This window comes from Corvus kubaryi, unplaced genomic scaffold (assembly GCF_017639235.1).
Source record: "Corvus kubaryi isolate FWS band 111438036 unplaced genomic scaffold, C.kubaryi_AGA036_p1.0 37398, whole genome shotgun sequence".
Classification (NCBI taxonomy): domain Eukaryota; kingdom Metazoa; phylum Chordata; class Aves; order Passeriformes; family Corvidae; genus Corvus; species Corvus kubaryi.
Genome location: NW_024581137.1, coordinates 27,186,859 through 27,196,925, shown reverse-complemented (window position 1 = coordinate 27,196,925; position 10,067 = coordinate 27,186,859). Strand labels below are relative to the sequence as shown.

The following is a 10,067-nucleotide window of genomic DNA, read 5'->3' as shown; positions in this document are numbered from 1 at the left end:
CAGTCCAAGCTCTGAAAAAGACAGAAAGTGTGTGGTTACAAAAACTGACACAGACCGTGGCTATATGTTTGCATGCTAAATCAAGAACAAGGATTCTGCATTAAGATTGTACATAGGACAGTGTGTGGCATCTCTTACTGCATTCTTCTGTGGCATCTTAACCACATTTAACTTCCATTTTTTTATTGGATCGCAGCATTAGGATAAAATCTGCAAGTTCCAGCTTGTGCAAAATTTGGTTTATCTCCAACTCTAATAAATCCAGCATTGCAACTTCCAGTGCTCTCGGGTGACCAAATACCTGTCCCTAGAAAACATTCCTCTGCATTAGAACTCATAGAGTAAACTGCTAGATCAGTAAAGTTCTGTTCTCTCTAAGGTACGGTATCATACATCTGCAATTTTGTTCTCCCCTTAATGCAGCTGGAGTTCTCAGGCTGTCCCATTTACCTGCATCCGTGTCACAAGTCACTGACATCAGAAACACATTTTAGCCTCGGTGTCACAAATTAAATGAGTTACGAAAGAAGAACAAGGTTACTAACAGAACAGGCTTTAAGATTCTACTTTCAAATAATAGTGAGTAGCTAAAAAAATGCTGAAAGCCAGGAGCATGCAAGCTCCTACTGGTCAGTTTGCAGTTGATTAGCACTGGCTTTTAATAACCACCTGCAAAAGACTAATTAGTGACTTCACTGTGCTATCCCACATTTCAAAAGGTCTCATGCACACCAAACACTGACTGCTAACTCAACTTCATATGCAGCACTGGTCAGGAGTAGCAAACCTCAGCTTCAAGGTTTTAAGTAGAGTCAGCATTTTGCCTCCTGTCAGCAATAACCCTTCTATTGCTGGGAACAAGCGAAAAGATATTAAACCAGGAACAGCTTGGTTTTCTCCTACTAACAGTAAATTTAGAGCAGTAACTTCATGACATCAGTGGGAGCAGTGTGTTCAAATCTTCCAGCATGTCATGGGAAATACAGACTATCAGTTTTCCATTACTATTTTGGCAGGCATAATTTTGTTATTTTTAAAGCTGTTTATATTGGCCACCTCAGTGTTTTCATTATTTCACACATATTTCAGCATTTCAAGAAGTCTGTGCTTCAGCACATATAGTGTGTGTGTCCCCAAATTTTAGAGTTTCTTTCACCAAGTATGATATATTACATTTACAAGCTCCATTTACATTTCAGCAGAGCATTCATCTGTGTGCTGTCAAAGACTGGGGAGGGGCATTAAATTAGGTATTTTAGAGAGATTATGAATTCTAATAAAAGGGCATCAGGAATGTCTACAGCAGTTGTAGAGATTTGTAACAGCAAAGCGAAGGATGATGTGAATTAAGAATGAATGAAAATGTGTGAAAGCACCAGCAGGAACAGCAGAACAGAGGGTTAACAGGATGGACACTTGTTAACACAGAAAACCATTCCCAGCGGAAAAATTAAGGAATTGCTCTGCTTATGTCAAGGCCAAAGATCTGCACTTTGAAAACAGCCACGACACAGATGACCTGTCAGCAACAGACCCAGGATCCTGATCCCAGGAGGATGGTACCAAGGCTGCAGCGTCAGGCATGCCTTGCCTTTCCTGTTATCCTGCCTGGAAAACACATGTGTTGAAAACAGGGAAAAACAAGCAATGGGCAGCATTCTCCAATCGTATATGGAGAACAAAGTAAACAGGATTCTGTGGTAAAAGGTGACCACATACCAGCTGATGCCTCCTAAGGGAAATGACAGATTGGTCCAGAAACCATTTTGTTGTCCCTAGTCAAGGGCTTGTAGTGAGGGCGTGGCAGCAGCATCCCTGTTCCTTTCTGTCAAGCTCAAGGAATCCTGGTCAGGCCTCTGGAACTCTACGATTTGGTGATTAAGAATATACGAGTGTCAGAGAATTAACTACAGCAAAATGAGTGTGAGTGCATGAAATCAAGTTGCTTAAAGATTCTGTAAATAAATACCTTCTCCCCTTTCATAAGATCTCACACTGAGCTTTCTCACCCTGATTCCTCTGTTACATCAATTTCCCACTGTTACACAAATGAACAGTCATTCTTGTTGAGGACCATATCTTAACTCCCCCACAGACAGAGGGACAGAGATGCTCATGACTTGCTCTAACTCTTGCATTCCTTCCTAGATGTGGCGTAGTAACAAACTCTGTGGCAATTTATCTACGAGTATATAGATGATCATTTCCTCCTATAGCTTTTCCAAATGGCTGGTTTGCCCAACACAGAGGGAGTTTGTACAGCATTTCTTGACATGGAATTTAAACATCTTTGAGGAAACCCATGCACTAAAGCAATTATCGAATCATAGTTGATTAGTTATTGATAAGAAAGAAATTACTCCATGGAAAGCCACATGAAAAACAAAGGGTTGGAAAGAAAATGAAGGAGGAAGGCTGAAAAAGTCTGCTGTAAGTCCTGGAACAATAAAAATGAGGAAATTATGTGTCAACCTGATACAAGGACAATATGGACTTAGCCAGAGTCACAGTATGAGTCAGAGTTGGTGGGACACTTGAATAATGCCTTCCAACACCCCGCACTATTCTGGATCTGTAGTGCCAGAGAAGGAGACTGCTAGAAGGGCTCAGTTACAATGAGGCTGGGCTGTAGCATGCAGAAAGGGAGATTTGGATGTGTTTTCTTTCACAAGCTTTGATAGGGTTCACATATCAACTTCTATTAATGATGAGATTAGGGCAGCAGACTGTATGGCCCTTTGCACTTCCCAGTAAAAACCTCATGGAGAAATAAATATCTTTGTCCTTCTCCCTCACCATAGTAACACTAAAATAAGCTGTAATATGTATGTCCATTTACCTTGTCAGACAGATGTCAGTGAGGCTCAAAGTCCTTGTGTTAAGTACTGCAAAAGCCTTTTCTAATCAGATGTTACCTGGGAGCTGGCTGTATTTAATCTTCGACATGTATCACGTTTGTTCTGACACAATTATATATTTATTCTTTCAAATTCAGATCAGACTTTTGCAGAATGTCTACTGGTAGCTCCCCAACCAGTTGGCCTCTGCTGTAACCTTGAGCCAGTCTTTCTAAATGTCTTGAGAATGTTACACTTGCTAATTTAGCAGGGACTGGTGACATGCTCAGCACTGAATAACAGAGCTGCTCCCTCCCAGCAACTGAAGGGAAAGAGAGCAGGTGCTGTAAGGAATTGATGGTACTTAGAGATCAGTGCCTGGCAATGCTAACCAAAGGCCTGATTAGTGTGAAGTCTTTGAGACACTAAGTTTGTGTCCAAACATTCAAATGTTTTATCATTTTTGACATCACGAACTGGATTTTCTATCTAAAATGTCTTCAATCCAGCACAATCTCATAAGTGTCTTCTCTGGAGTGCCTCTAGATTTATAGAGCTCAAGAACAGAAATACGCTCTGTATTTTTTTTCTCTTACAATCAATGCTAGAAGGCTTGCCAAGCTTCTGCCTTCATGTATATTTGGCACTCAAATCAAAAAATGAGCACTGGAGAGGGGGAAAGCCTGGTTTGCTAAGAATTTTATCTGCCAGGCAATAAGTTATGTATTTGGGGCGTAAAAAAGTGATGTGCAAAAATAGGTTTAAACCCAATTTGCTCCCTCACACAGCTGGACCAGGGTAGGTGACCTGAGGGATACTCTCAGTCATGTTGACTACCAAGACCTGCTGGAGGAAGGAAATGACCTGACTGGAAGATGTCCAGCCTAGCCTGTGGTGACAACAAAAGCTGCTCCACTGGAGGTGCTCAGGACTTCCATGCTCACAGCCAACATCATCAACTTCTGACTTGCCAGGCAAGACAGGTCACAGGAACCCAGCACAAATGAATGATCCACTTTCTAGATCATCTTCAAGGATAAAGAGTCTTAATGCAGGCATTACTAAATTACAGAGCTTCAAAATTACACTGCTGAAGTTTCATTAAGCTGTGAAAGCAGCCAGGCACTGGGTACTGACAGTAATTCAGCCACACCACAAGTGCTCAGTCTCAGTTCTGCTGCAGCTCCATAGTAGGCAGCAAGGCAATAACCAGGAGCTCGAAAAAAGAGGTGCATGAGCCACTGCCAAAATGTACTGAGCTCTCATTCAGCTGTGTAACAGCTGTTTTGAAGCCATCACATAAACATTTTCATTAAAAAATAAGGAAGCTCATTGGAAAACCCTAAAAAAAAGCCCCATGAACCTGCCTGCATAGAAGTACGATGCAAAGAGGCTGGCCCAGGCATCACTTGCAAGTGAAGCTCAGACTATCAAATCTCCCAGATAAGGCACAAGCCGAGGAAAAGGTTTGGTGTGTTATTCTGGCTATGGAGGAAAGGGTGCTCTATCATCTGCTGATATAGGTACATGTTAAATACTGCTTTTGTTGACTAATTGCAAGAGAGGAATCTGAAGGGAGCTGACTGAAAGAGACTGGCACCTCTAACAGCTGTCTTGTGAAGTTTGTGTGACAGTGATACAAAAACAGTCATGGGCAGATCTTTGACCATGAGGGCAGAATGCAGGTGCATGCACAGTCTTTGGAAGCTGTCAGGAGTGGACAGGAGATGGAATAGGATCATAGAATCATAGAACGGTTTGGGTTGGAAGGAACTTTATAGATTTCCTAGTTCCAACCCCTCTGCCATAGGCAGGGACACCTTCCACTAGACCAGGCTCCTCAAAGTCCCATCCAACCTGAGAGAATTTCCTTCTATATATTTTATATACAACACATAGACAAACAATGAAAAAGACACATACTAGGGTTTCTGACATGCTTTCCTTGTAGGAGTCCCATTTAGGAACAGATCATTTTAAAATTCTGGCATTTCTGTGTAAGAAAACATCATGCTCCCTCCCAGCCCTGTATAGATGGCAAGTGTTTCTCTGATTGCAAGGTCATGATTAGGCCTGGCAGGTGAAATACAAACCATTAGAAAAAACATAATGCTGTTCAGTAAGCAACACTATCTGCCCTGACCAACCCAGTGAGAAGAAACTGAAATTATGGAATAAATGCCTTGACACCTAAACTATGGAATACCTTTAATTAGTGGGATAGGTTCCCTTCCTCCAGAGGCAGGTTTGCACTACTGTCAGAAACTCTGGTTTGTTCTCACTCACCTCAGGGCAGCTGAGTTTCTGTTAAGACAGAGGAAAGGTGAAAAGTCTGATAAACACTGTTAGAAGACTCTCTTATCTAAAAAGATGCAGTGCATCATGCAAAGAGGACAAATTCCATTTACCTCAAGCTGTAACACTGTGATGTCTGTGTTGGCTGCCAGTGGTATCAGTGCTGTCGTGTCTTTTTTGACTCTTCTACAGAGATATTCCATTTCCCTCCTTCACAGGCATCATAAATGGTAGTTTATGGTTCCTTATGCAGAGGGACTCCTTATTTCGTACATTGCAAAACACCATCTGAGTAAAAGGGAAAAGGTGGAATGGTATTTTTGTTTCTGCCTGAAAAAGCAGATCCATACCATAACTACACAGACAAATGCAGGAAGTGGGATGTATAAACACTTACATTTTCAACTCAAATGCCAACATTTCTGGGCATGCTGCCCCAGACAGTCTGGTGTTTGAGTAAATCCCAGCTCTTGGAGAGATTTCTGCACTTTGAGAAGTAAAAGTGCCTCTCAGAAATGCCATTCACCTTCGCCGTTTGGAGCAGAGAGGCCCAGAATTTTCTGCTTTTCTGCTCGTGTGTTCCTAAGAGGCCCAAGGTGAGGGGGAGCAACCCAAAGTTCAGTCAAATTAGAGAGGGCTCTTACACCATAGAGGCACACATGACTGATACACCTTTTGAGCAGACATCATATGGCTGAAAGGTGACCTCCAGAGATGCTCCAAAACCAGAGCCACAGCACTAAAGATGTAGGACCAAACAGCAGGCCACTACAGAAGCTCAGAGCTTGTGTGTCGAAAGCTCTGGTTCCATGAGGTAGCTCAATGTTGGCCTGAAAAAAACAAATTTGGAAGACATTGACTTTCAAATAATAATCTGCATGCAAGTGATGTTCTTTTAGGAAACTGTGGACCTAAAAAAGGAAGTTTAAAGTGGGTGCAATAAAAAAACAGTCTAAGATGAAGGAGGACATTCTGCTCTCACTGGCATCAACACTGCCACTCTTACTGAATTCAGAAGTCAAGATGTTTGCTGATAGAATACAGAACATCCACCTTCATTCCAGGCAAGTGGAAATATTTTGAAAGGATGCTGGAGCCTCCCATGAAGTGCTGTGAATAGTGATAGAAGAAAGCAACACTGTATCTGATCTATTGAAATCAGAACAATGCTGTGCTCTCCTTTTGGAGCAAGCCTTTCTGGCTGCAGCTGTCATGAGGAGGATGTGACATCAAAGGCTCTAGTCTAAATGGGCAAAGCAATAATTATCCTTTAATCTTCCTTTAATTTTTTATCCCTGCTTCGGAGTCCTCAGTGTAAGTGCACGCAGATATTCAGGTAGATACCCAACTCCCTGTTTTCCAGACACAAGTGGATAGATAAATGTTTAAGTAGCATCCTTTCTCCTATAAGTAAGGGTAGGTGGATACTTCCTCACCTTCAAACAATTAAATGTTGTAAATACTCAACTCCCCTTTTCACCATGTTTCTCACTTTTTTATTTAGTTATTACAGGAGAAAGATTAAACACACCGGCTACAGTCTGCACGGTCTAGTGAACTGGACTAATAATGGTTTTCCTGCCATCAGAAAACATGACATTTTTGCATCCCATGTCCAGCACTGAGCTACCTGAAGCAGAATGGAAGACATAATGGATCTGTGTTGGAAAGTGCCTCCCTTTCACTGTTAGCCTGACCAGCTTCATTAAGCCACCTTCTCTCCCATGCTGTACTGCTCTTCTTACCTCATACACATTGTTGGATTCTGCTTGATCCTCACAGATTAAAAGTGCTTACTCAGGGGAAAGTTAGAGTAATATCTGGCAGTATATTCTAGTGCATATTCCTTACTATTTTTTTTTAATTGTGATAACTATGCCGTTATCTCCAGTTCCAGGAGCTGCAGGTTACGGTTTTGGACTCTGCTGTACCCAACACTCGGCCTCTGAGGTTTAAGGCTTTGTCTTCATTCCCACGCTCATGTGTGGTATCTGCACCTACACAGGCCAGCCCTGGAGCCTGAAAATCCATCAGGACAGGAGAGACAGAGGATCGATTTCTATGGGACGCTAATTTGAAAACCATGCTTGGTTTCTAAGCGGTATTTTAGAGCAGGCACAAGTAAACTATCAAATGGACAACAAACTTTTAAGAAAAGCAGTCCTTCAGACAACTCTGCATTTTTTAGTGGACAAAGCTGTTACAGATTAAAAGTAGTCAATTTCCAGATACCCAGGAACATTAAATCAGTTTGGGACAGCTGTGCTAGTTTCAAGAAGCCTACAGAAAAATTGCACTTGGCAATAGCTCTCTTCTCAGTAATTGTGCCTACTCCTAGATCTTTCTGCCACTTCATCTATTTTATTTTGGTTTTCAGTCCAAAGAAGGGTAATGAAGCTGGTGAGAGGTCTAAAACACAAATCTTAGAAGGGGCAGCTGAGCAACATTGGGGTGTTTAGCCTGGAGAAAATGAAGCTCAGAGGGAACTTCATTGCTCTCCAGAGCAAAGGTGGAGGCCAGTCTCTTCTCTCAGGTGACAAGTGACAAGACAAGAGGAAATGGCCTCAAGTTGTGTCAGGGGAGGTTTAGATCAGATATTAGAAAAAATTTCTTCCCTGAAAGGGTTGTCAAGCATTGGAACAGGCTGTCCAGGGAAGGGCTGGAGTCACTATCCCTGGAAGTACTTAAGACACGTAGATGTGGCACCTGGGAACGCGGTTTGGTGGTGGGCTTGGCAGTGTTAGGTCAGTGGTTGGATTCAATGATCTGAAAGGTTCTTTCCAACCTCAATGATAAAAAAATGACTTTTTTACAACTATTTACCATTCAAAAATCAGACTAATAGAATATACTGAATGTATGTTAGATTCTGGTAGGATATATGGCCTAATTTTAATTCCTACACTTTGAATGAAGATTGATTTTATGCAACATTGAAAGCACTCACCTCTCTGTAAGGCATTTAGCACAGGGGTATAGCAGCTCTCAGCTCCTCCAGTGCAGTGATCAATAATGTGACACATTACTCTTGTGCCACAGCAAGTGACATATGGCCATGTAGCTGCACATTATAATTAACCACTGATTAACAACAGAAAGAGGATTGACTGTTACATCCAATTAACTTGCCTTCCTTTCAGCTGACAAGCAGCTGAGTGCTGAACATTTAATATACTTTTCACAAATTTCCTTCTCTGCAAGTATTATAATTGCTGTAATTAGCACAGATCAACTATGACAGCAAAACTCTCATTTCATCTATACAATGCAGTAGCTTATAAAAAGTTAGGGTTTATCTGTTTTATTATTTACCTAACCAGTATTTCTCTTCTATCACATGTTCTCATAGAATTCCATGTAGTTTTTCAGATAATTCAGTCAACTTTTAGATAACTTTCTCTGCAGAAAATTTTCCCAAGAAATATGGTTGGGATGAGTTCAGTTGATGACAGTCATGTGCACACCTACGAAGATGTGTACCTGTGTGAAAAATGATCCAGGTGTCTCACATTTGCTGTTGAACAAGTCAGTATTTTCTCTCATGCTGTTTCCTTTTCTTTGCACTGCATATATATGCCAAGGCACCCTGAACCTCCTTTTTTACTTTCTTCTGTTTTCCATATGGTGGTCTGCTCACATTCCCTAATAGGGTGGTTTTTTTGACTTGCATTTTGATTTGGCTGCCAGAATAGTGTAGAGGTTAGAGGAGGTGACTGGCAAGGCTGGAGAGGAGTTTATGCTAGCTAATAATTTGCCTACTGAGCAGATACTGAAAAACTAAAGCAAAAGTGGTCAAGTCAGATCAGGCTTCTGACAAAAGGACCCACAAAGTGCCTTCAGGACTGTAACCCTGCTGAGCTTCATGTCATCCATTCAGGCAATGAAAGCCACACAGAAAAAGGTTAATGCAAGTACTTTGTGTAGCACAGTCCCACAAACCACATAGAGATTTCTATTACATTTGCTTAAACCTCAAGGAAATGTTATGTGCTGTGATAACTGAGAGCAGACCAGCACTGACCTTGTGAGTCACCAGATTGTTCTTCCTGGCATAAGGAGTCCCCTCTGTTCAGAGCGTGGTGCCACGTAAGGGAAGCTGTGGGGTCACCGTGGTGCCTGTGGAGGGAATGATGCACAGCTCAGGCTGGGCACTGCCCGGGCTGCCCGACCTCCCACTGGCATTTCCGAGAGGCAGCGGTGAGTGACACTGACCGCAGGAACACCTTTGGCCTTTGGATGTGCATCACTCCATCCTTGTACTGACAGGCCACGGGGTGGCAATGTCAATCTTCTGGAAAATACTTTCTTACATTTGCTTCCTGCTCCTCCCACTTCGTGTTTTTTCCCTTGTTCTCTTTTTATAGTGAAGGAGTCTGTACTTACGTTTTAATTTCCTTTACAGAAGTTGAATTCCGCTTTTTCTTCTAGCAGTAGTTCACCACAAAGACTTTCTGACCCCACTAGACTGGACCTTCTCTTCTGCTCCCTCTTCATTCAGTTCCTTACGGGTGCTCAAGTATATTCCTTAAATTAATTTTATGTTCAGTGCCAACTTTCCATACAAGATTCCTCTCCTTCTTAAGGTGGCAAATGCCACAGACTGTGTCCTTTTTCTTTGAGCATTTCATTTTTTGCTTTCCAAAAGGTACCAGTTATGCATTTCTTGACAGCAAAGCACAACAAGAAAATCATCACCACTTACACCTATGTAGAAGAGTGCAGCCACCAGTGCTGCCCACAAATGCTCTCCTAGTCCCGTGGTAGGTTGTTTTCAGGACTAAATTCCCTGTATTTGTTACTGTGGTAGTTCCAGCACTTCGCTTCCTCTCCAAGAAGGAAGCAGAGGCAGGGAAGGGGCAGAATGCCTAGCACAAGCTCTGCCTGATGGGAAGATACCTGCCCTTGCAGTCAGGTGGGAGCCACGGGAGAAGAGAT

At 42.2% G+C, this 10,067-nt stretch overlaps 1 long non-coding RNA gene across 1 annotated transcript; it reads right to left on the bottom strand.

The window, feature by feature from the left end:
- Positions 1–801: 801 nt before the first annotated feature.
- On the bottom strand, positions 802–9,374 carry LOC121671663. The gene is made up of 4 exons (XR_006018573.1): positions 9,154–9,374; positions 5,246–5,420; positions 5,044–5,141; positions 802–1,864 (listed from the first exon to the last, which is right to left on the bottom strand). It is a non-coding gene; the product is annotated as an uncharacterized LOC121671663 (long non-coding RNA).
- Between the last annotated feature and the right edge of the window lie 693 nt (positions 9,375–10,067).